Here is a 26,435-nt window from a genome sequence, read left to right as displayed (position 1 = left end):
AAACAACAATGAGGTATCACCTCACACCTGTCAGAATGGCCATCATCAAAAAGTCTACAAACAACAAATGTTGGCGAGGATGTCCACATTCTCATACAGGAAATCCTCATACACTGTTGATAGGAATGTAAATTGGTGCAGCCACTATGGAAAACACTATGGAGGCACCTCAAAAAACTAAAAATAGAACTACCATATGATCTATGGTATATATATCCAGAAAAAAACAAAAAATCTAATTTCAAAAGATACATGCACCCTAATGTTTATAATAGCACAATTCATAATAGCCAAGATGTGGAAGCAACCCCAGTGCCCATCAACAGACAAATGAATAAAGAACATATAGTATGTGTGTGTGTGCATGTATAAAATGGAATATTAATCAGCCATAAAATAATGAAATTATGAAATTATGCCACTTGCAACAACGTGGCTAGACCAAGAGAATATTATGCTTTCACTGTTTAAAATAAATCAAACAGAGAAAGACAAATATTGTATGTTATCACTTATATGTGGAATCTGAAAAATAATGCAATAGAATGAATATACAAAACAGAAACAGACTCACAGATATGAAAAACAAACTAGTGGTTACCAAAGGGTAGAGGGAAGGCAGAGGGGCAAATTAGAGGTATGGGATTAAGAGATACAAACTACTACGTATAAAATCAATAAGCAACAAGGATATATTGTACCGCACAGGGATCTATAGCCATTATCTTATAATAACTTTTAATAGAATATAAGCTGTAAAAATACTGAATCGCTATGCTGTACACCTGAAACTAATATTGTAAATCAACTATATTTCCATTTTAAAAAATAAAAAAATAACTATACAAAAAAAGAAAATTCAGAATCTCACAATACTTTTGGAGACAGTGCAATAAAGTGGAAAGAACATAAACTTGGGAGTTTTTAACTCTATTACTGGCTACGTGACGGGGCAACTTGCATAAAATCTCATAGCCACAGTTACCTTATCTATAAGATAATTATAACAAATATTTTTATCATGATTAAATATCTAAACTATCAAGTAATAGTTGATAGTTGATAAATTTATTGAACACTGACTATGTTCCAATTATTGGTCTAAGGGGTTTAACAAATTAACTCATTTAATGCTTCCTCACCACAATATTATGAGGCAGATAAAATTGTCTCTTTTGCAGAAAAGGTAACTGAGGCACAAATCATCTTCTTAAGTCCCCACAACAAGTAAGTGACAGAAACAAGATTTGAATGCAGCTTCTGGCTAAAAAGTCAATAGCCTTAAACATCATACAATACCAGCACTCAGTGTTTGGGTAAATTGCAGGTGTTCAGTAAGTGACAGCTGTTATTATCATCTAGGTCAATACAAATAATGATTATAATTATCCTATAGATGTTCAGAAATACTAATGAATAGCGTATTGCATTTGACAAACCAATTTACTACATGTATAGTCAGAATCACATTAATAGTTGACATATTTTTTAAATATTTGATAATACAGCACATGAATTTTTCATTTTTCGGTAAAATGTTACTTCAACAGTACCATTTAGGATCACATTTTTCATGTTTAGTCACTTTTTTTAAAGTGTTTCAAAGAGTTTCAGATTTGGTCCAAAATTCATAGAGACCTAACTAATTCAGAGACCAAATCACACTTACTCTTCCTCTAATGGTTCAATTACTTTAAATGGATTAAATTTGTTGGCAGCACTCCTTGAATGGGAAAAAAAACACTTTTTGCACTTCTAGAGTTTGTCAGTTTAAATCTTAAGACATCAGGTTAACACAATAGAAGTAGTTTTCTTAGCTAATCAAAATACTCTGTTTGTAGGGGGCTTCCCGGGGGCTTCCCGGGGGCTTCCCGGGGGCTTCCCGGGGGCTTCCCGGGGGCTTCCCTGGTGGCGCAGTGGTTGAGAGTCCGCCTGCCGATGCAGGGGACACGGGTTCGTGCCCCGGTCCGGGAAGAGCCCACATGCCGCGGAGCAGCTGGGCCTGTGAGCCATGGCCGCTGAGCCTGCGCGCCCGGAGCCTGTGCTCCTCAACAGGCGAGGCCACAACAGTGAGAGGCCCACGTACTGAAAAAAAAAAAAAAAATACTCTGTTTGCTAAATAATGGGTTTTTTTGGGTTTTTTGGAGAACTTTCGCTGGTCATATTTTGTGGCTAGATTCTTATTTTTTATTTTTGTTTTTTCATTCCACAGTCAAGTTTTATTTTTTTCCAGCTTTACTGAGGTATAACTGACAACAAAATTGTAAGCTACCTAAAATATCCATCTTGGTAACGTCCTATATGTACACATTGTAAAGGGATTCCCACCAACTAGTTAATTAACACATCCATCACATCACATATTACCTTTTTTTTTAATGAGACCATTTAAGTCTACTCTCTTAACAAATTTCAGTTGTATAATACAGTATTATCAACTATAGTCACCATGTTTGACATTAGATCCTCACACCTTAATCATCTTATACCTAAAATTTTGTATCTTTTACCATGTTTTAATTCTAAAAAATACATCTCTGTCTTGAATGCATTTCTGTCTAAAATTATCTTAACTCTATGTGACTCAGATCTCATAGAAATGGTAACTATTTCAAAGTAATCAGTAGATAAAGTTGATCTTGGATCAACCTAACAAAGATTCTAATTAATTATTGCTTTATAATCATATATTGTTATGAGTTATTTTGCTTTTAGAAGTTATTAAAAAATAATTGTGTCAGTCATCCAAAAGTGTTCTAGTTATTAAGTTGGAGCACTATATAGACACACATTTTCATGCTAAATTAAGATCAATTATAATAATGACTTTAGACTTCTGAGCTTTAATATGACTTTAAGAACTATAAATATAAATTTTAGTCGTTCATTTAAATCTTTAGAAAATGATATATGAACTAACCAAGGAGTATTATTAGATCATTATTTTTTTCATATATGTTGTTAGCTAAAATAGTAAATTTAGATTTTAGATTGTAATTATTTTGATAATGTAGGTATTAGGTAAAAATGTTGTTGAAAAAATATCCCCCAAAATGAAAAATATTGATGCAAACATAATTCATTGTATTAAAGTTTATATTAGTTATATTCTTAGAGGTCATAGTCTACATAAGGTAAATTTAATCATAAATTGATCTAGAATAGCCCTTAAATAATTTTAATCCTCGTTAACTTTAACTTTTTCCCTGCTTATTTTCAGCAACATTTATTATAACAAATTATCCTAAGGAGAAAGGAGACAATAAATTTCTTAATATTTATTCTAATCCCATTTGAGTTCTCTCTCTCTCTCTCTCTCTTCCTTTCTATACACATGCTCACAAACACATAAGACATTTTTCCTACCTTAGTTTTTGTCCAGAGAAATACTTATTAATACTTTAAGCAAAAAATGGATAACATTTTAAACTTTGTATTTATAAGCTTTTTTTCTTTTTTTTTGTTAACTGCTTCATTGGCACTAAAATTAAAGAAGCTAATGCCAGATTCTCCATTTTAAGGCAGCTTTTACAGATTGCCATTTTTCCTATTTGAATTTAACTTTTATACTGAGGAATATGTTAATAAAAAACAGATTTGATTAATATTAGAAGCTTCTAATACCACTGTGAATTCGGAAGTGGCCCTCTCTCCTAACACCAGCACCCTGGGGTGACTCACACTGCTGACTGTGGAATACATTACCAGGCTCCCATACACAGGCCTGGCATTCTGTTGTAATCATTCTTTTCTTAGCACAAATTTGTGGGTCTCTGTGATATGAAGCTATTGGTAGTTCAGCCTGTACTCAAATGAAGTGATATTGAATTTCCATTATGCATGTGCCTTGGAAACCACACAGCTCTCCATAAAGATTTTATTCACACAGCAGATTTGTTGTGACTTAGGTAGTTTCAGACAATTTTCTATTTGAATGGACATGGCAGGATCTGACAATATAAAAGAAATATCAGGAAAAAGAAACATGTAGAACCAAATGATATATTAAGCAACCTACAGAACAAAGCAACTGGATTGTAGTAAACAAAACCAGAAAGTACGTCTTTTGAAGGACCTCTCATGGGGACTAATCTTTTCATACTGCATATATGAGTTGGTGATGGAACCTGTCAACTCCTTTCATGCTACAAAATTAAGTTTTGATAAAGCCCTGTTCTTTATATAACCTTCATATTTTTGAAATAAATTGTTCATAATAAGACAGATTCTAGTTTTCATGTATTTTCCCAACGGTCTAGGCCACAAATACAAAATGGAAAATAAACACAATTGCAAACAAACATTTATTCCTCAACTAGAAATTAGAAGCCTTAATTGGAAAAAGAAGAAGAAATTTTTAGTGGAAATATAAAACATGGAATTCAAATAATGGTGAATTAATTCATGATGAAAGGGAGAGAGAAATGAGTTAATATACTTACAGCAGAAAAATAATTTAATATAAAGTTTCCTTAATTATTGAGAGTGCGCTATGCATCAGCAATAATTTGGGGACTTCCTAAATAACACTGAACAATGCGGACAATATCCATTACTTCATGAAGCCTATTTACTGGTGGGGGAAACAGTTAATAAAGAAGTAAATAAATTAGAGAAAGAATAATACCAGGTACTAATAAATGCTCTGAAGAATAATATAAACTAGACTGGTGGGACAGAATCAATCTGTGATTTTAGCAGAGTATGAGGATGAAGCTACTTTATCTTTGGCAACTAGGAAAGACCTCAAAAAAAAGGTGATGTGAGCTGAGATGTGAATGACAAAAAGAAGGTAGCCATATGAAGGCCTGTGGGCAGGGCATTCTAGATCGACATACAGCAAATGCAAGTCCCTTCCTAGGCTGATGTTCCTATCAGATGGGATTTCTTCATATTAAACACATTTATATTACTTTAAAAATAATTCACCTCTGTACAGTACGGAGATTCTTCAACAAATTAAAACTAGAAGTACCAGACGATTCAGCAATCCCACTTCTGGGTATATATCCAAAGCTAAAGAATTTATTATCTCAAAGAGATAACTGTGCTCACATGTTCATTGCAGCATTATTCACAATAACCAAGGTATGGGAATAACCTAAGTGCCTGTTGGTGGATGAATTGATTTTTAAAAGTTACATATATCTTTATATATACATATATATATATATATATATATATATATAAACAGTATTTTGTACCACACAGACACACACACAGACACAGACACACAGACACACACACAGTGGAATATTATACAGCCTTTAAAAAGAAGGAAATCCTGTCATTTGTGACAGTATGGATGAACCTGGAGAGCATTACATTAAGTGAAATAAGTCAGATAAAGAAAGACAAATACTACATCATGGTATCACTTATATGTGTAATCCTGGGGAAAAAAAGGGAAATATGTGAGGTGACTGATGTATTAATTTTTAGTAGATTGTGGGAATCCTTTAAAAACATATACACATATCAAATCATCACATCATGCACCTTAGATATATTATAAATTTGTCAATTATACCTCATTAAAGCTAAAAATAAACGTACATACAAACATATACACACAAATATTTCACTTTTAGAAGGAAAGTTAGATAGAGATTAATGGAGAAAGAATAGAGAAACAGAAAGGTAACTATGTATACCTATATTGGGAGAAGCTATATTGGGAGAAGCCAAAACACATTTGTCCCAGTAGATAGTAAGAAACAGATATACCGAAGCAAAAAGCAAGATAAATAAGCACATTTTATCAGGTACTTTTGGAAGCTTTAGTCCTGACCCCAAATGAATCCATTTTTTTTTACCATTGTCATTCTCTAATTTTATAAATAATGCTAATGCTTTTGATTTCTATGAGCATCCATTTTATGTGGATTATTTAATAAAACTTCAACAACACCTATTAGTTCTGCAGAAATCTTTCAAGAACTGCATTCTCAGCATTCTTCTCCCTCTACTCCTCTCTAGGCCAACTTCCCAAATTCCCTATGATACCCTGGCTCCCTCATGTTGCAAAGAACTATATGATGTATTATTTCATTCTAAGATATAAACTACTTAATTATCATATTTGAAAAGAAAGTGAAAGAAAGGTAATTGTTAATAAAAAGTAACATGTGGGATTTCAATCATCCAATAATCCTGGTGAAGATATTTCTAAGTAAAGTATGTTCTAAATAACACCATTATTCATCCTGCATGTAAACCTGGTTTTGAGTGTAAATTTGGGATGGGTTCTGATTCAGAAACTTTCAGATAACCATCATCAGTCTGGAGGACCTCTAGAATACCCCAAGTTTGTGGATAAATTCAAATGTAAATTAAATGGAATCTGTAATATACATTTGAAGCATTCCTTGAAGCTGCCTCTACATTCAAGAAATTGTTACAGCATTGTTTCCAAGATCTTTGAGGGCAAGGACAATACCTATCCCAAACATGTCTTATTTTTACTCCCTATTAATATAGGATTTCGAATTGTCAAAGAAAAATTACACTGGACAAGTCAAATAGGGGAGGAAGACTTTTTTCAAGACTATTGCAATGTGGGGGGGGAGAATGAACTCAACTGAAACAAAAAATGGGAGGGATCTTAGGTACTGGGACAAGCTAGAGGAAAAGTACTGGATAATGTTAGGGAGGAGGGTAGTTAATGTGATTAGGCCATCTGTGTCTGCTAATTGGCACTAATCGAAGTTAGGCTCCTAGCCTCCTACAAAGACTGAAAGATAGGGATGCTATCTTTCTTTTTTTTAACTCAAGTTTTAGATTCTTCTTTGGAGTAAAACAGGCTCTTTACTGTTGACAAGGTTATTTCTGAGTTGCAAAAATTCTGTTTTTTAAGGATGCTATCTTTTTGATGATTATATGTCAAAGAGACAGCTGCCAGGTTCTTGAGAAAGACATTCCTGGGTTGTAAGACTGGCAAGAGCTGGGAGAAGGGTAATGTATCAAAGGGGCAGAGAAAGAATTTATAATTGAAAGTTTTCTAAAGTAAATACTCCATGAAAAGGGAGGTCAGGGGCCTATAGTCAGAAAGAAACTTGTCTAAAATTTAGTCAAGCTGAGGGGAAACTTAAGGCCATTTTAATCAGAATGTAGTACTTGCTTAACAAATATTTTCTGAACAAATGAATGGATTTATCTTCCAAATATTTTAGGAGTCTAGCTAGAGTTTGAAATCTTTCAACCACAACATACCTGAATAAGTCATTATAAAACAAATGGCCCCCTTAGACTATTAATTCCATAAAGTCTGAGTCTAAAATTTTCACATAATTCTATTTTCATATATTGTAATACTAAGCATATAGCATATATTGATGGTAATTAACAGCATAAATACATATACAGTGTCAGAAGCTCAAACCTTTTGGGTATCTGTTAAATGCTTGCTTATATTTAGGCCTCCTTTTTTTCCTTGCTTTACTGTGTTAATTTGGAGAGTGGGGGGACGTTCAATTATGAGATGTTTTAGGACTAGGGGTTCAACTCTCATTTTAAATGAATTATTTTTCAACAAAAGTTAATGGAGAGGAAGAAACTCACTTTATTAAAGTGATCACTCAAGCCAAGAGTATTTTATTTGCCCTACTCCACTGAGAACTATGCCCAATTACCTAATTAAATCTGAAATTATCAAATTGAGTGCACTCTTCAGGGTTCAGATAGTCAAAAAATTTGCATTTCTCATTCAAAATTCAAAGAATAAATGTTTATTTTGGCATGTTAAAACCCCCTTACAAACTCAATTCATTGTTTCTTAGAATGAGAGTTGATCTGATGGCAGGACAAGGAAAGCACCTCAAAAAGCCCTAAGAGTGATTTACCATCTCCTTCCTGCCTGAATTCCATGGAACAGAACCCTATGTGCCAGGACCTTCAAGCTTTACTTTCCCAGTACTGCATTTGAGAAGAAATTATGGTACTATCAAAATCCTATTAATACTCAAAAACATTTCATCAACTGAAAAAAAAATTAAGAGTAAATGCAGATTTTTTTTTTTTTCTATTTAGAGGAACTCAGGTTTATGTGAATAGGTCTCATGTGGAGAGTCTTTTGAAGCTAGGGACTTCACATCAGATCACAGACTTCCAGTGGGTTAATCACTTAATGCAAGAGTGGGAGATGGAATTACCGCCATTCAGTCAAGCTAAACTTATCCTTTTCTTTAGAGAGCAAGAAACTGCCCATCTTTTAGTTCCCAACAGGACTCCAGTTGAACACGTGTTTGTGAGGCTGCTTTGCTTGCAAGTTATTTTATGTAAGTCACAATGGAAAGAATTTCTAAATGGTTACTAGCAGCATTTGATGCACTACTTCATTCCAGGAGCATTATCTTTCCTTCTGCTGCAAATCTTAGGTTTTAAGCATTAAGACACACTTATTCAACACATAATAGATAACAAAAAAGAGCAGCAATATCATACAGAGTTAGGTTAGAAAGAGAGTTGGACTTTCTGACTACAAAAACAATAAGAAAATAGCTCTGTATAATGAAGGTCCTTAAAATTACTATAAATCATCTAGTATGATTAGAAACTAGTAGGAGATGGCAGGGGTGGGTATTATGTCCACTGAACTCACACACCATGGTTATCAACATCTGTTAAAAAAGAAAAAAATCACATGGCATGATTTGAAGTAAATGTGTGGAAAATCAATAAGCCTGTGGAAAAAAGGCCATGCCTTCCAGCTTCATAATTTGGTGAAATATTGATAATAGTAATAATAATAATAGAACTTAATCAGAAACACCTCAGATAAGTGCTTGGATAGGAGCCAGGGGTATGTGATGGTGGATGGACCCCATCTTCCAAATGTACAATGATGACTATGTGATATCTTTGGTCCCTCAGATGGTCTTCATGAAGGATGAAACTGAGTTTAATAATAGTTCATAAAGACCACCTGAGAATGACCAAGAAAAGGAAAGAAAGACAAGTATCCATTAGATATATTACTGCTAGACCTTCAAGGAAATTGTAATGAAAATGGTAGTTGTGTGACAATGTAATATACAATCAAAAAGTATATGGATATTATAATTTTATATATTTAAACTATAAATGTTATAGTTTATTTTATATAACTGTATTATTTATTATGTATGGAATATAAGTGAAAAATTAAAATGGAAATAGAATAGCGGTCCTGTGCCTGGTATTTATGCCATACATGTTTTATTAGTTATGGTTAAAGGCTAAACTACAATAATAGAGACCCCAAAAATTTGGTGGCTTACAAAAGACAAAAGTTTACTTATCTCTTACATAATAGTCCAGGTATGAGTAGTTCTGCCTGGCTGGCTGGCTGGCTCTTCTCTACAGGGTCATTCGGGGACCAGGTTTTTTCCATCTTCTTGCTCTACCATGCCCAACGTGTTGTTCCTATTTGAACACTCAAAGTGGAGTCCCTACCATATCTGTGTTCAAGACTGTGAGAAAGGAAAAAGAGATAAGGCAGAATATTCCACCTTGTCTTTTAAGGAAATTATTTAGAAACTTCACACATCACTTCTCCTTATACCCCAGTAACCCAAACTCAATCCCATGGCCACTCCTACTCTATTAGTTTGCTAGGGCTGCTGTAACAAGGTACCACCAACTGAGTGGTTTAAACAGCAGAAATTTATTTTCCTCACAATTCTGAAGGCTAGAAGTCTGAAATCAAGGTATTAACAGGGTGGGTTTCCTCTGAGGCCTCTCTTCATGGCTTATGGATGGTGCCTTCTCTGGTGTCTTCACTTGGTCTTTCCTGTATATTTGTCTGTCTCCTAGACTCCTCTTCTTATAAGGACAGCAGTCATATTGGCATAGGGCCCATGCTATTGACCTCGTTTAACCTTAAGCACCTTCTTAAAAACCCAATCTTCAAAAAACGTCACATTCTGAGGTACGGTGGGTAAGAATGTCAACATATAAATTTTGAGAGGACACGATTCAGCTCATAATACCTATAATACCTATACCCATAATACCTCCCTTCAAGGGAGACTGAGAAATGAAGTTTGTAGTAGGATAGCCATTTAGCTGAGTATAACTTTACTCCTATTTCTAAAAGGAAACAAAGGAGAATAGATATTGAGGAATATTTAGAAACATCTGTCACATTATTCTCGAATTAATAAGTACAAGGTCAAGTGTAAATTAGGCAAAAACTCACCAAGAAAAAGAATGGGAAGGATAAGTAATTGATAATGAAACTCAAAAGCAGCTGAACCCCAAGACAAAAATCCTGTTTTTATACAATGGCCCGGTTGTATTAAGTTGACTCAATTTTAGGAGTAGTGAGGCTATTTCAAGTGTAGAGAGCATAACTTAAGATAAATATAATACGGATAGATTTTCTAAGCATCAGGAGAAACAGATTTCTCAGGATCTTATAATAGTCTCTTTTGACCACCACAAAAAGTAGATATAATTGAGCCAATTATAAAGAGAATTTTATCAATTCAATCACTCCCCTTTTTTAGTTAAATGTTTGATCACGCATGTCATGCATAAGATTTTCTCTTAATCTAGAAATAAAGAAAACAAAAGGCTTTTACTAAATGAAATAAACCCCATCGTTTATGTAAACCTGATATATGAGCAAGCTATAGGGATTTGTTGTTTATAAAAATTATTGGGTATACGTAAGATGATGGAAGATGGTAAATAAGACTTCTGAATTATTAAGCAGAAAGTTTCTGGCTAAATTTTGGTGTTATTTAATAAATGCTCAAATGTGTTTAATGATTTTTTTTAATTCCTCCACAAAAGTAAGTCTGAAGTATAATTCAGAAACCTACATATAACCTTCAATTCTTATTCTCAAGTCCCATGGCAATTCTATACCATGAAACCATAAACATGTAAGCATAGTTACAAATGGTTAATTTATGAAATTTATTTGAGTGGATCTTTGCTGGTTCCTTTCTGCTGTAACTCATGTTTGGGTACATGCCAGGAGCACCCATTACCTTTTACTTTACACACACAGGAAGAAATGGGAGCATAAGGCATTTTTACTAAGAAATATTGTGATTAAAAAATAGTCATACAGCAAAAAACAGTTGCAAACACATAGTATCATTCATTGCTAATGAGTTAAAAGGATACCACAGTGCACATATAAATCACTATACAGTATCTTGCAGTTTATTTAAATTCATTGTGCCTCATTATAACTGAGCTATGCACCTTTAGGTCTCAGTTGATTAGGAATGCGATAGCTCAGAATAGCTTTTAATTCAGAGAAACATGGCCTGACCTTTACCATAATCCTGTGTGAAACACACTATAGTTTAGACATTAATAATGATGCTACCTCTTTTTCATACTGGTGAGATGCTACTTAAAATTTGATATTATTAGTTAACAGGCTTGAGCCAATACATCAAAACCAAATTACCCTTCTGTGTATAACTACAGTACTTAATTCTGAGTTCTTCATCTCTCATAACTATTACTTCCTCTTTAAAAATGCTAAAAACCAAAATGTAATAGTGTCATGTCATAGCAATAAGTCACATATACAAACTAAAGGCACTCCTCCTCACTCCCCGTGGACTGCCACTGTATGCAGTTAAGGATCCGTGCTTCATGATATACGTTTTAACAGCTAAGGCATTGCTTGTCTTTGACCTTTGTCTCTCAATTTAAGAATGCCATTTCTTTAAATCACCTTCTGGTAAGTCAACTAGCACAAACAATAGAACTTTCTTACCATTCTCATACAGATGCAGTAGAAAATACAGATCACATGTTTAAATATCTATTTCATTTTTAAAAATAATTTTTCGTGTTTATCACTATAAATATAGTAAATGATAAGGTAATACATTTAGAGTTTAATTGATCTAATAGTTCACCAGGGCTCATAATGGACAATAACATTTCTCTGTGCCACCCATTTTCACCCCTTTTCACCTTTGCTTTCCACTCCCCAAAGGCAACTCATTTTGGCTGTCTTAGATGTTCTCTCTGGTATTTTAAACTCATATTCCTAAAGAATGTGTTTATGTTGCTAAATCAAAATGTCCCAGTTTCAGATATTACATTTTGACTTTCTATGATAAAAAATAAGGTATAGCCCTTTTTGAACACCACACCCTCAAAACCTAAGATTTTTCTTCATTATCAGTTCTGGACATCTCCTCTGTCACTTGTATTCAATGCCCTTTCACAGAATCCCTTTGAGTGAGAATTCCCTTTGTTTCTGAGAAACAGAAACTCAACATAAGGGGTCAAACAAGAGTCTAGTTATCACTGGCAAAAGAGTGGTCCCGGGGTAAAGTGATCCTCTGATCTCATTGCTTTGCCTTGTTTGCTTTTCTTTTCCCGGGACACCAGGTTCCACTGAAAGATGGCTGCCCGAGCTTCCGCTGTTGTTATGTGTATACTACAGAAAAGGAAGAGGAAGGGCAAGAGCATTCCCTTTCAAAACACTTCCTGGAATTTGTACACACTACCTCCACTTAAATCCCATAAGTAGTACTTCATCACATGGCCACACGGATTTGTAAGGGAACAGGAAATTGAGGTCTTTATTTTAGCAGTTCTATTACTAAGAAAGAAGAAGGGACAATAGAGTAGGTTGATGAGAAAGGGTAAGCTAGAGATACATTTTTTGAGGCTTTGCCTCTGTTTTAAAATGTCTTTATTTTTATATACTCACTAGACTGAAAGACTGGCTGGGATATAAAACCAGACTGTAAATGTTTTTTAAAGAATTTTGAAAGTTTCATTATCTTCTAGCTTCCAGAGTTGATATTGAGAACTCCAAGTCTCTTGTGATTCCTAATTCTTCGTGATCCTTTTGTACCCCACTCTGGGTGCTTTCAGGATAGTTCTGTATTCTAAAATGTCACAGTGGAATGCATTATGTGGGTCTTGTTCCATTCATCTACTGTACTGAGCTCTAGGAGGGGCTCTCAATCTGGAAATTAAAGTTCATCAATTCTAGAAAATATTTTTGCCTTATTTCCTTGACCATTTTCTCTCCTTCTGAACACTGGGCTCTAGCCTAAGTCAAAATGAGCTGTACTATGTTGCAGTAAAAAGCAAACCCAAATATCAGTGGTTTAATAATACAGCAAAGGTTTGTTTCTCATTGACTCTGTAAGTCCAAAAGAGACCAGCTGAGGGCTTTGCTCCATGCTGACCTTACACAGAGGCTAAAGTGACAGTCTCCACCCTCCAAAAGATCTCAAGACCACACCAGAGAAATGACAACACAGCAAGCCATATGCTGTTAAAAACATCCACCCAGAAGTAACCTGCATTTGTATTCACATTTTATCAGACACACAAAGTACCACGTCTATGCCTAACTGCAAATGGGAAGGTGTAATCCCACAAGGTCCCTCAAAGGAAGACAACCAGAATATTGATTAACAACCTTAAGGACTATAATAGGTCTCCTAGAAGGATACTCTGATTTGCTTTTCATTTTCTCTCTTTTTTCTTTTACTGTTAAGACTCACCCTTTATGAGATAAAGTGCACACAATTTAAGTACATACATTGATGAATGACTGCATATGTATATATCTATACACCATGTTCCAAATCGAGATAGAAAATATGCCCAACACACAAAGACTTCTTCCTGCCCTCTCTCAGTCAATATTCCCATAGGTGACCAGTAATCTGACCTCTATCATCACAGATTAATTTTGCTTATTTTGAACAATATAGAAAGAGAATCATATACTCTTTGGGGTCTGAATTCTTTCACTCAGCCATATATTGGTGAGATACATCAATACACTGCACATAGCAAAGTGGTTTTCTTTATTTCAGTGTTGTATTTGATTATATGAATATAATACCTTTTATTTATTCATTCAACTGTTGTTGGACATTTAGGTTATTTCTAGTCTTGGGCTATTATGAACAAAACTGCCATTAACTTTATTGTACATGTCTTTTAGTGGAAAACTTTGAAAACTGAGCAAAATTTATGAAGTTTAGTGAATTTCAGTTTTTAATTTTTCAAATAGTTAATGGTTAGTGCTTTGTGCCCTATTTTAAAATTATTTGATTATCCAAGTTGTGAATATACTTTCCTAATTTTCCCAAAAAACTCTTTTATTTTATTTCTTATATTTAGGTTGTGATCCATGTCAAATTAATTATGGTGTATAGTGTACAGTAGGGGGTCAAGATTTTTTTTATTTAGGTAAGCAAATGAAAGGCATTATTTCCTAAGACCATTTTTAACAAGTGGATTTGCAGTGATGCCCTTTTCTGTAAATCAGATGATCATGTATGCTCCAACATTCTATCTCTTTGGCTCTTATTTTCTTTCCTGGATGATTTCTTCAACTTTATATTCTAGCCCTTATATATTTATATTTTAAATTTCTGTTATCACATTTTATTTCCAAGAGCTCTTTTTTGTTCTGATTATTCCTTTAACATTGTAGACTTTTTCAATCTCCTGAATTGGTTCAGCCTCCTCTGAGTTCTTGTTTTGGTCTCTGTCTTCCATGTAAGAGATGTTCTCAAATATCTAGTGATCATTGGCTATGCTGTTCTGTATTCCTAAAGCTGACTAGAACCTTACTTTAGGTGAGGAGAGCTCATTAGCTGAAGGGCCTCAATGTGTAGGACTGCTGAACTAGTATCTTACTAGCTTTTTTCTTGGTTTTGCCAGTTTCTGTAGAGAAATCTTTCACTCTCCACCCATGGAGATATAAACCCATGATATGAGTATAGCACCATCTTGCTCAACAGTGCCCACTATCCCTAAATCCAGAGTCCTTCTGGTTCATTATCGCAGAAGAATAAACATTCAGACCTCTGCTGGAGTTGAGGAGGGAGTAGTCTGTCAGTTGTTTGGAGTGGAGAAATAGAACAAGTCACTTAATTGCTTTGTGTTACCAACTTACACATTCTTTGCTTCTACCCCCCCATCACTATATCCCATACTCCAATATGCTGAGATATGCTGCCAATCCCAAGATCCTGTGGGATAAATCAGATTATTTCTTGATTAATCTTCACTATAAAATATAAATGAAAATCTCAGATTTTTCTAGTTTGCTTAGTGAGTTGCCATTTCTCCATTTTAGTTATATTTTAAAATATTACGTTGATCTCCATTATCCACTATTTTATCCCCCTCACTCCTACCCATTCTCTTTTGTCTCATGGGTTTATGATATTTTTTGTGTACTTTTACCATTATTTTAGTGGTGTTTGGGTAGAAAACCATGTTTTCTACATTCATTGTCTGATTTGGATTCACTGTTGGCTCTCTTTGGCACAAGATAAATTACATTTTGGAAGCAAAACAAAACAACAAATGGGTTGCTTCTCTTAAACTGAAAGTGAAAAATAATCTCACCGCCTAAAGTTCAACAAACTTTAGTTTACTTATTTTTTTCTTTCACACTTAGAAAGCATCTGTACAGGTTTTGTGAACAGCAACTCCTAAATGCTCACATTGACTAAATTTAAAATATGTGACTTTACTTTTATTTTTTATTTTTATTTATTTATTTATTTTTTTGCGGTAGGCAGGCCTCTCACTGTTGTGGCCTCTCCCGTTGCGGAGCACAGGATCCGGATGCGCAGGCTCAGCAGCCATGGCTCACGGGCCCAGCCGCTCCACGGCATGTGGGATCTCCCCAGACCGGGGCACAAACCCGTGTCCCCTGCATCGGCAGGCGGACTCTCAATCACTGTGCCACCAGGGAAACCCGTGACTTTACTTTTAAATAACAGTTTATAAAATATTAAACAATTTATATTGAAAAATATTATTTTTCTAAACTTCCAACAGAATATCTCTTTTCTAAGTCTCGTTGAATTTGGACATTGCCCCCTAAAATTTCTTTTTGAAAAAACAGATCACGTGTTATTTATTGACATAAGAATTAAATATAGTATAACTGGCTAGGCAATTTTCTCCTTTCATCACGACTCCATGTTTTATCCCTTCTGAGAAAGTGCCCTTGAATGCAAATTTGCCTCTACAAACAGGCAAGAAAACTTCTTAAGACTGATGTCAAATAATGGCTGACTTTAGCTACACCACTAAGCCATCTGAGATTCATTTTTATTAAGGTACAAGTGTCAGTCAACGTGATATAAAGCTAGTAGAAACACGATGTATTAATTAAGTCCTGGTTTTCAAATGGGGTAAGAGGGAGGCTGATAGAGGAATCCAGCTTGGCTAATTACAAGAGAAAACTGTTATTTCCTACTCCTGTCTCTCAGAGTCACTCCATTATATTCACGAAAATTTAGGTCCAAAGAAATAAGTGTTTGCCTTGCTTACACAACCACGTGAACCAGAAAAAAAACTAATCTCTCTTAGAATCCCAGTCCTCCATTTTCTTCCCCTTTCTCAATTGTTTTGACTAGTACTCCTGGAATAATGTTAAATAATGGAAGTAATGTGGGTAGCTATGTCGTTCCGGTCTCCAAAAGCGTCTCTTGCATTACCAGCTAATCATGATTAGGCTTTCGTGTTGAGAGGCACATGTTTTGCATGTCAAAATACTATCAATTTACTCTTTTAATCAACAATAATACTGAATTTTCAGCATCTATGGAGAAAGATAATATGATTCTTTCACATGTTAAATTATGTTAACAGATTTTTATGTTAAACCATCTTTGCATTCCTGCTATGGAGTTCAGTTGGTTGTATTTAAGTACATGTTTAATGTGTTGCTGGATTCTACTTGCTAACGCTTTAAGGATATTTCTGTTGGCATTTACTATATACCTTTTGTTCTATTTTTCCCAAGTTTACTGTTAATGTTTTGCTCTACTTATTAAAGAAGTTGAAAGCTCATTTACTTAACTCTGAAAGATTTTAAATAGCAAAGGGATTGTATATTACTTTGAGTTTTGGTAAAATTCATCTGTAAAATATATTGGTATGATATTTTAGGAATGGGGTTAGCCCTTTGACAGTGTTCTCTCTGTCCTTATATTATTTGCTTCTATGAGCTTTAATTCTGTTTTGCATAAATTTATAAAAGTTTAATTTTTTTCATAAAGTCATCCAGGTATAAAAATATATTGGTATAGTATAGAACAAAATAGTTTCTTATGATTCTTTTAATTTTCTTTGTGTCTCTAATTATTTTCTTCTCACTATTCTTTATTTTCTTTTGTGATGGTTCCTTTATCATATATTGAATTTATGTGTATATTCATTTAATTAACAAATATGTAACCTAGGCTGAAACAGTAATTGTTTAAGTAGCTAGAATACAGTGATGAATAAAAGAAGGAGGAGGAGAGAAAGAGAGACTATATTTTATTTGTGTGTATCTGTGTGTGTAACTTAGGTGGGATATATAATTAGCATGTTTATAGTGTTTTATATATAGCTTCTAAATTTTCTAAAATAAATTTAAACTTCTTCTAAAGTTATAATACTGCTTAGAGAGGAGGTATAGAAAAGAGTAGATATGAAGCTAAGACAATTTCTTTGGTTAAAAAATGCCTCCTTCAGAGTTAACCAGTTGTTTTTGAGTAAATGTCTAATTTTTTTCTGAATTACCTTGCTAAACTATCTCTAGTATTCTTCCTGGAGGATACCTTACAGGTGGTTTCTCCCTCATAGGAGACATTAAAGTTTTCTCCTCATATGACTTCCGGTCCTTCTGTAGCTTTTCAAAGTTTTGCCAGTTGATCTAGTCCCTGAGTACAAATGCCGACACCTACAAAAATACTGTTGATCTTGCCTGTTGTTGAGGATTCATGCTGTCACACTTCGCTTAAGGCTGCAGATTAAACGTGAAGAACTCTGCCTTCTCTGCATAATAAAAGTGTGTACTTTGGAGTAAGAAGTGGATTGTAATCTCAATGATCCTGCTTCTTGCTGACTTGACTCTACCCAACTTATTTCTGGTTCTCATGGCCCCTCCGAGTCTTATCTATGCCATCCATCAGTTCCTTAGCCTATATCCTCTACCCATAGCTTCTGCAACGTAGTCAGTCCACTTTTATCTTTCAAAAATCCATAGATCCTTTGAAACATCTGTGATAAACCTGTATCACTCAAAATCTCTTGCACCCATCTAAGTCCCTCAATTTATTGAAGACTTCAGTACTTGATAATCTGTCTAGATCTTTATTAGCCCTAGTTCCATAATAAGTCAAGGCAAATTCAACATCCACAGAGGCAATCCATCCATTATTTTAAGTCTGCCATGTCAGAAATCCTGATCTGTGAAATGTCACTTTCCCCACTGTGATAAATATTTTATACTATTGAAAGCGCAAATTAATTGGCCTTACAAGGTTTCTTTTTTGCTTCTAGGATGCAGCACCCCATATTCCTTTGTTCCTCTCACCATCTGTCTTTCTCACCTGGCAGAATCTCATGGTTAGTTAAACCTAGTATTAGTCACTCTGTGAACAGCTGAATGGAGAAAATCATACCAATATGCCATTCATTCACTGCTAGTTGGCAACTCTCCAATGCCATAGAAAATCTACTTTTCCACTGTCCAAGGCAGACATTTTACAACTTCTCTGTTTTCATACTCCCAATACCTTTACAACTCACTTTTATTTGTCTTACATGCTCTTGAGGAAACAAAACCATCAGATAAGAATTACCTAATCTACCACCAAATCTACAACTTACCTGCCACACTTCACACTGTTTCTAAGTCTTCTTGATTCTGTCTTATATATTTTGCCTGCACAAAGACTTGTTTCTGAAAGTATCACTATTATCACCATACTTATACATATAGATATTCTCCATTCATTTTTACCATTTCACAGGATTTCATTGTACAAATATACAATATTATATTTGTTCCTTTCTCTGATAATGTATATAGAGGACTGAAAACAAATCAATTTCAAACTTTTCAGATTTCACTATTAATCAGTTGTTTTCCTTGATTATATATACAAGATAAGGGTCATATGTTTTTCTCCCTTGCTTTCTATGTTCTTTTCTTTGAGTAATAACGTTTAGATTTTCTTTGTCTTTATGCATTTAAAAGTTATGGGAATTTTCCCTTGATATGCATTCACACTCACCAAACAGCAATATAATTTTGTTTCACATGTATCTGCCTTTAAAAAGAGAATTCACTTTAGGGCTCATGAAATTGTCCAATACTTTTTTCTCACCAGAAATTAAGAGGAATTCTGGAGACTTCGGTTTCTGGTAAAGATGGTGTAACAGGGACTGCATTTACTTTCCTGTGTGAAACAACTAAAATAGGGACAAAGTATATCAGGCAATGATACTTAAGACACTGGAATTCAGTTCAAAACACTAAAAGATGAGGGGAAAGGGAGATGAGCCCTGCAATTGACCTAACATTGCCTGGAGGAAGTTTCTAGGTAGCAACTTCCAGCAGATAAATAACATGCAGTTGGGATCCCTGAAAAGATGTGTGGAGGTTTAGGGGGTAAAAAGATATGTGAAGTGATAATGGCTGAAATTTTTCGAAATGTGATAAAAATTATAAATCACTAGGCTAAGATGTTTAGCTAATCCCAAACACATTAAAGATTAAGAAAACTACACAAGCCTCATCATAATCAAATTGCTTAAAACCAGTGACGAAGAGAAAATTTTATAAGCAGTCAGAGCAAAAGACACACAACATACAGAGAAACACAGATAAGGATGGTAACCCATTTATTGTCAGAAACAATGCAAGAAAAAAAACAGTGGAGCAGCATCTTTAAGTACTGGGGGGAGATTTGGCCTATAATTTCTTACCTGGTCAATATATCTTCCAAATATAAAGGTATAACAATGACTTTTCAAGATGTATAACATGTGAAATTGTTCCTCATCACAGATCTGCACTATTAGAAATATTAAGGAGGTCCTTTAAGCAGAAGGAAAAATATTACCAGATTGAAAGCTAGATCAACACAAAAAAATTAAGGCCACCAGAAATGATAACTACGTGGATAAATGTAAAACTTTTTATTATTTAAATCTCTTCCAAAGATAATTGGTTGTTTAAATAAAAAATAAGAACAATGTATCTGGGAGTTTAATAACATACGTAGACACAAAACGTATGACAATGATAGCACAAAGGGCAGGAGAGGAAAAATAAACGTATAATGTTTTAAGGTTACTTTACCATACATTAGGTAGTATAATATTACATGGAGGTAGAATTTGATAAATTAAAGATACATGCTATTAATACTAAAGCAGTCTTTCAAATAACACAACAAACAGTGCTATAACTGTTCTGTTATTTGAGTGATTATTTTAGTATACACAAACACTAAAATATTGGTTCATTAAAATGAGCCAAAGGCCTCAAATAGCAAAAGCAATCTTGAGCAAAAAAAAAAAAAATGGAGCTGGAGGAATCAGGCTCCCTGACTTCAGACTATACTACAAAGCTACAGTAATCAAGACAGTATGCTACTGGCACAATAACAGAAATATAGATCAATGGAACAGGATAGAAAGCCCAGAGATAAACCCACACACATATGTCACCTAATCTTTGACAAAGTAGGCCAGAATATACAATGGAGAAAAGACAGCCTCTTCAATAAGTGGTTCTGGACAGCTAAATGAAAAAGAATAAAATTAGAACACTCCTTAATACCATACACAAAAATAAACTCAAAATGGATTAAAGACCTAAATGTAAGACAGGACACTATAAAACTCTTAGATGAAAACATAGGCAGAACACTCTATGACATAAATCACAGCAAGATCCTTTTTGACCCACCTCCTAGAGTAATGAGAATAAAAACAAAAATAAACAAATGGGACCTAATTAAACTTGAAGCTTTTGCACAGCAAAGGAAACCATAAACAAGACAAAAAGAGGACCCTGATAATGGGAGAAAGTATTTGCAAACGAAGCAACTGACAAAGGATTAATCTCCAAAATATACAAACAACTCATGCAGCTCAATATCAAAAAAACAGACAATCCAATCAAAAAATGGTTGGAAGACGTAAATTAACATTTCTCCAAAGAAGACATACAGATGGCCAACAAACACATGAAAAATGCTCAACATCACTAATTATTAGAGAAATGCAAATTGAAACTACAAAGAGATATCACCTCACACCAGTCAGAGTGGCCATCATCACAAAATCTACAAACAATAAATGCTGGAGAGGGTGTGGAGAAAAGGGAACCCTCTTGCACTGTTGGTGGGAATGTAAATTGATAAAGCCACTGTGGAGAACAGTATGGAGGTTCCTTATAAAACTAAAAATAGAACTACCGTGTGACCCAGCAATCCTACTACTGGGTATATACCCAGAGAAAATCATAATTCAGAAACACACATGCAACCCAATGTTCATTGCAGCACTATTTACAATAGCCAGGACATGGAAGCAACCTGAGTCCATCAACAGAGGAATGGATAAAGATGTGATACATATATACAATGAAATATTACTCAGCCATATAAAGGAAAAAAATTGGGTCATTTGTAGATATGTGGATGGACCTAGAGACTATCATACAGAATGGAGTCAGAAAGAGAAAAACAAATATTGTATATTAACGCATATATGTGGAATCTGAAAAAATTGGTATAGACAATCTTACTTACAAAGCAGAAATAGCGACACAGACATAGAGAACAAACATATGGATACCAAGGGGGAAAGGGGGGGTGTGAATTGGGAGATTGGGATTGACATATATACATTATTGATACTACATATAAAATAGAAAACTAATGAGAACCTACTGCATAACACAGGGAACTCTACTCAGTGCTCTGTGGTGACCTAAATGGGAAGGAAATCCAAAGAAGAGGAGATATATTCATACGTAGAGCTGATTCACTTTGCTGTACAGTAGAAACTAACACAACATTGTAAAGCAACTATCCTCCAATAAAAATTCTAAAAACTAAAAAAGATAAAACAAATCATAAAAGATAATGCAACAGAAGACAGAAAATAAGGGAAGAAACAACAAAGAATAGATAGGACAAATAGAAATAACAAGATAGTTGATTAAAATCTAACCATATCACTAATCACATTAAATATATGATAGCATTAAAAGTCCACTTAAAAGGCAGACATTAACAGACTGGTTAAAAAGATAAGATCCAACTATATGATACCTAAGAGAAATGCACATCAATGCCTTTTTTCTCTCTGCTAACCATATTTTCTCTCTGCTAACCATATTTGCCTTTAAGTGTGTGTTAGCATGATGTGTTTAGGACCTAATTTTTTGTGTATTTATCCTGCCTGGTGCTTATAGAATTTTCTGCATCCTTGGCTTGATGGTTTTAGTTAATTTAGTTAGTTTATAAACCATATATATATGTAAAATCTGTGAAGAAGATTAATTTTAAGAAAAGTAAGCTAAGCTTGATTATCTTAAAGGAAAGTTGAGTAAAAATTTATTTTTAAATAGGAGTAAAAACCATTCTTGTGCTTATCACATACTATGTACCATATTTTATTAGGTATGGTATACTTTGTAGATATTCTTGGATAAGATAAAAATAGGTTATAATTTTTTAAAGAGAAAACTAATTTTTTTTTTACCTACACTACTGAATTTCATTAGATTGATATATTTTGTGGGAAAGAGAAGTAACACAAAAAGAAAAGGCTAATATAATAGACAAAAAAAATACAAAGAAAAATATCATTCACTATTAAAAAGCATTGAAAATAATATTACATCATTATATCTACAATTTACTGATCAAACTAGTGTTTGTGAAATATAGTTATGATAATTGTTATGCATAACTTTCCTGAGAATCAAAAATTATTATTTCAAGGGTTTTTCTAGGATAAAAATAGTGAGAAAGACTGTCCTAGAGATTATAATATTCATATTTAAATTATTACATTCCAATGTAAGTTATAACTTTTACCATTTCCCAGAAAATTCTATGGCTCTAAAACACCTTTGCTCCATGTACCTATCCCATATTTTGTGTTAGTGTAGTAATGCCTTTTAACATGTAGACTCCATAAGTCATTTTTGCTATTTTGTGCAGTGAATATTCATTCATACTGACTCACATGTTTGCCCTTTCAGGGCTCTAACTTCTTCATGCATATTTGTATTTCCATATCCCAGCATTTTCCTTAAACCTGAAGAATGCCCCTTAGTATTTTTCAATGTGTAAAATTTAATTTGTATGGAAAAACTTCTCCCATTTTTGGCAGGAAATATTTATTTGTATCTTCACCTTTGAAGGATAGTCTGACTAGTTTATGAAACTCCAAGTAGACAGTTGTCTTCTTTCAACGCTTTAAAAAACATGCCATTCCATTGTTTTCTGATCACTTTCATTTTTCTTGAAAATGTACTCCACAATTTTATTTTGCTCCTGTGAAATTTATGTCTTTTTTGTTCTCTCTGCTAACAATATTTTTTTCCTTGTCTTTGCATGACTCAGAGTTGGGTTGCAGTTTTTGTAAGGTTTATTCTCTACCTCTAATTCATGACTATGATTAGAACTTAGCCCTTCAGATCTAAAAGTTCTGGGTCATTTAGTAGGGCCCTTCTTCCTTGGCAATTCCTGATCTATACTTTTTTGTCTGCTTAGAATTTTAAACTTGCCTCTTTGCTTTTTAGAGGTTTTATGCTTACGTTTTACCTTGTGGAACTTAAGAATTCCACAAATTCCTGGAGAGAAAGCTAGTGAACACTGGACACTTGGCTATATCTGCCATTTATCTAAGACATTGCTTCCTCAAGTCCTGATTGCTTGACAGCCCTGAATTCTATTGTTTTGTATTTCCACAGATATGAGATTGTCCACAACTCTTTTGGATTCTCTTCTTATAACGGCACTCTCAATATTTTGCTTGACCTCAATCTCTCATCCTTCTTTACAGAGCTTATTCACAAGAAATAGAATATAATCAATAATAATTCTCTCAATCTTTCTTCTCCTCTGGTTTAACTTAAATATGCAGCAATTTATTTTTCCATGCCCATAGTCTAATCACATGCAGTCAGTTTTTATTATTTGTACATATGTCTGCATAATTTTTTTCATTGAATTATAGTTGATTTATAATCTTGTGCTAGTTTCCAATGTACAGCAGTGATTCAGATAAATCTGAATCATTCATATATATGTGTGTATATATATGTATTCTTTTTCAGATTCTTTTCATTCTAGGTTATTACAAAACACTGAATATAATAGTTCCCTGTGCTATACAGTGGGACCTTGTTGTTTATCTCTTTTAAACATAGTAGTATGTATCTGTTAATCCCAAGCTCCTAATTTATCCCTCCCTTCCTTTATCCTTTGGTAACCATAAGTATGTTTTCTATGTTTGTGAATCTGTTTCTGTTTTGAAATAATTTCATTTGTATCTTTTGTTAGATTCCATACATAATTGATATCATATGATTTTGTCTTTGTCTGACTTACTTCACTTAGTATGATAATCTCTAAGTCCATCCATGTTGCTACAAATGGTATTATTGCATTCTTTTTTATGGCTGAGTAATATTCCATTGTATATATATTACACATCTTCCTTATCCACTCATCTGTCAATGGACACTTAGGTTGCTTCCATATCTTAGCTACTGTAAATAGTGCTGCTATGAACATTGGGGTGCAGGTATCTTTTTAAATTAGAGTTTTCATCTTTTCTGGAAGTATGCCAAGGAGTGGAAATACTGGATCATAGGGTAACTCTGTTGTTAGTTTCTTAAGGAAAATCCCTACTGTTCTCCATAATGGCTGCACTAATTTACATTCCCATCTAGAGTGTAGAAAAGTTCCTTTTTCTCCACACCCTCTCCAGCATTTACTATTTGTAGACTTTTTGATGATGGCCATTCTGACTGGTGCAAGGTGATATCTCAATGTAGTTTTGATTTGCATTTCTCTAACAATTAGTGACATTGATCATCTTTTCATGTGTCTACTACCTATATGTCTTCTTTGGAGAAATGTCTATTTAAGTCTTCTGTTGGGTTGTTTATTTTTTTGATATTGAGCCATTTGAGCTGTTTATGTATTTTGGAAGTTAAGCCCTTGTCAGTTGCATTATTTGCAAACATTTTCTCCCATTCCATAGGTTGTCTTTTCGTTTTGTTTATGGTTTCCTTTTCTATGCAAAAGCTTATAGGTTTGATTAGGTCCCTTTTGTTTATTTGTTTTGCTTTGGGAGACTGACCTAAGAAAACATTGCTACAATTTATGTCAGAGAATGTTTTGCCTATGTTCTCTTCTAGGAGTTTTTGGTGTCTTGTCTTATATTTAAGTCTTTAAGTAATTTTGAGTTTATTTTTGTATATGGTGTAAGGGAGTGTTCTAACTTCACTGATTTACATACAGCTCACAGCTTTCCCAACACCACTTGCTAAAGAGGTGTCTTTTACCTATTGTATATTGTTTCCTCCTTTGTCGAAGATTAAGTGACTGTAGGTGTATGGGTTTATTTCTGGGATATCTATTCTGTTCCATTGATCCATGTCTGTTTTTGCACCAATACCATACTGTTTTTGGGGTTGTTCTTTTTGTTTGTTTGTTTGTTTGTTTTTTGGTACTTGGGCCTCTCACTGTTGTGACCTCTCCCATTGAGGAGCACAGGCTCCAGATGCACAGGCTTAGTGGCCATGGCTCACGGGCCTAGCTGCTCTGCAGCATGTTGGATCTTCCCGGACCAGGGCATGAACCCATGTCCCCTGCATCGGCAGGCAGACTCTCAACCACTGCGCCACCAGGGAAGCCCTACCATGCTGTTTTGATTAGCATGGCTTTGCAGTATTATCTGAAGTCTGAGAAGGTTATACCTCCAGCTTTATTCTTTTTCCTCAGGATTACTTTGGCAATTCTGAGTCTTTTGTGGTTCCATATAAATTTTAAGATTATTTGTTCTAGTTCTGTGAAAACTGTCATGAATAATTTGATAGGGATCACATTAAATCTATAGATTGCTCTGGGTAATATGGCCATTTTAACAATATTAATTTTTCCAGTCCAAGAGCATGGGATACTGAATACGTTTTTAAACTGATAACCCTTGCCACCACATTCTCTCTGGAGACCCCAATTGTCTGGATCCTTCATAAGCTATACAAAGATATACATACACTCATATGTAAATATAAACATACAGGCACACACGCATATCTGAATCACAGTTCTAGTTCCAGCTTTTAAGCATCAACTTCATCCATTTATTTAAAAGCCAATTGAATGTAGACTATGGTTGCTCTCTTCATTTCTCTCTATGATATTCTTTCAACTGACTTAGGGACTCACTGATCTGAAATTGCCCTCACAAAAGTAATGAATGACCTTTTCATCACTAGATAAATGAGAATCTTTTTTTTTTTCATGTTTTTAGTATCTTTTCAATCCCCACATGGTAAATCTTTATTCCCTTATGAATTCCCTAACATTTCTGGGTTTCTGAGGCTTTATTGAATGACAGCACTTTCAAAGCTCTCTTTCTTTCGATATTTCTACTTCACTCTTGTG

Source organism: Kogia breviceps, chromosome 4 (genome assembly GCF_026419965.1).
Source record: "Kogia breviceps isolate mKogBre1 chromosome 4, mKogBre1 haplotype 1, whole genome shotgun sequence".
Taxonomy (NCBI): Eukaryota; Metazoa; Chordata; class Mammalia; order Artiodactyla; family Physeteridae; genus Kogia; species Kogia breviceps.
This window is presented reverse-complemented; position numbering follows the sequence as displayed.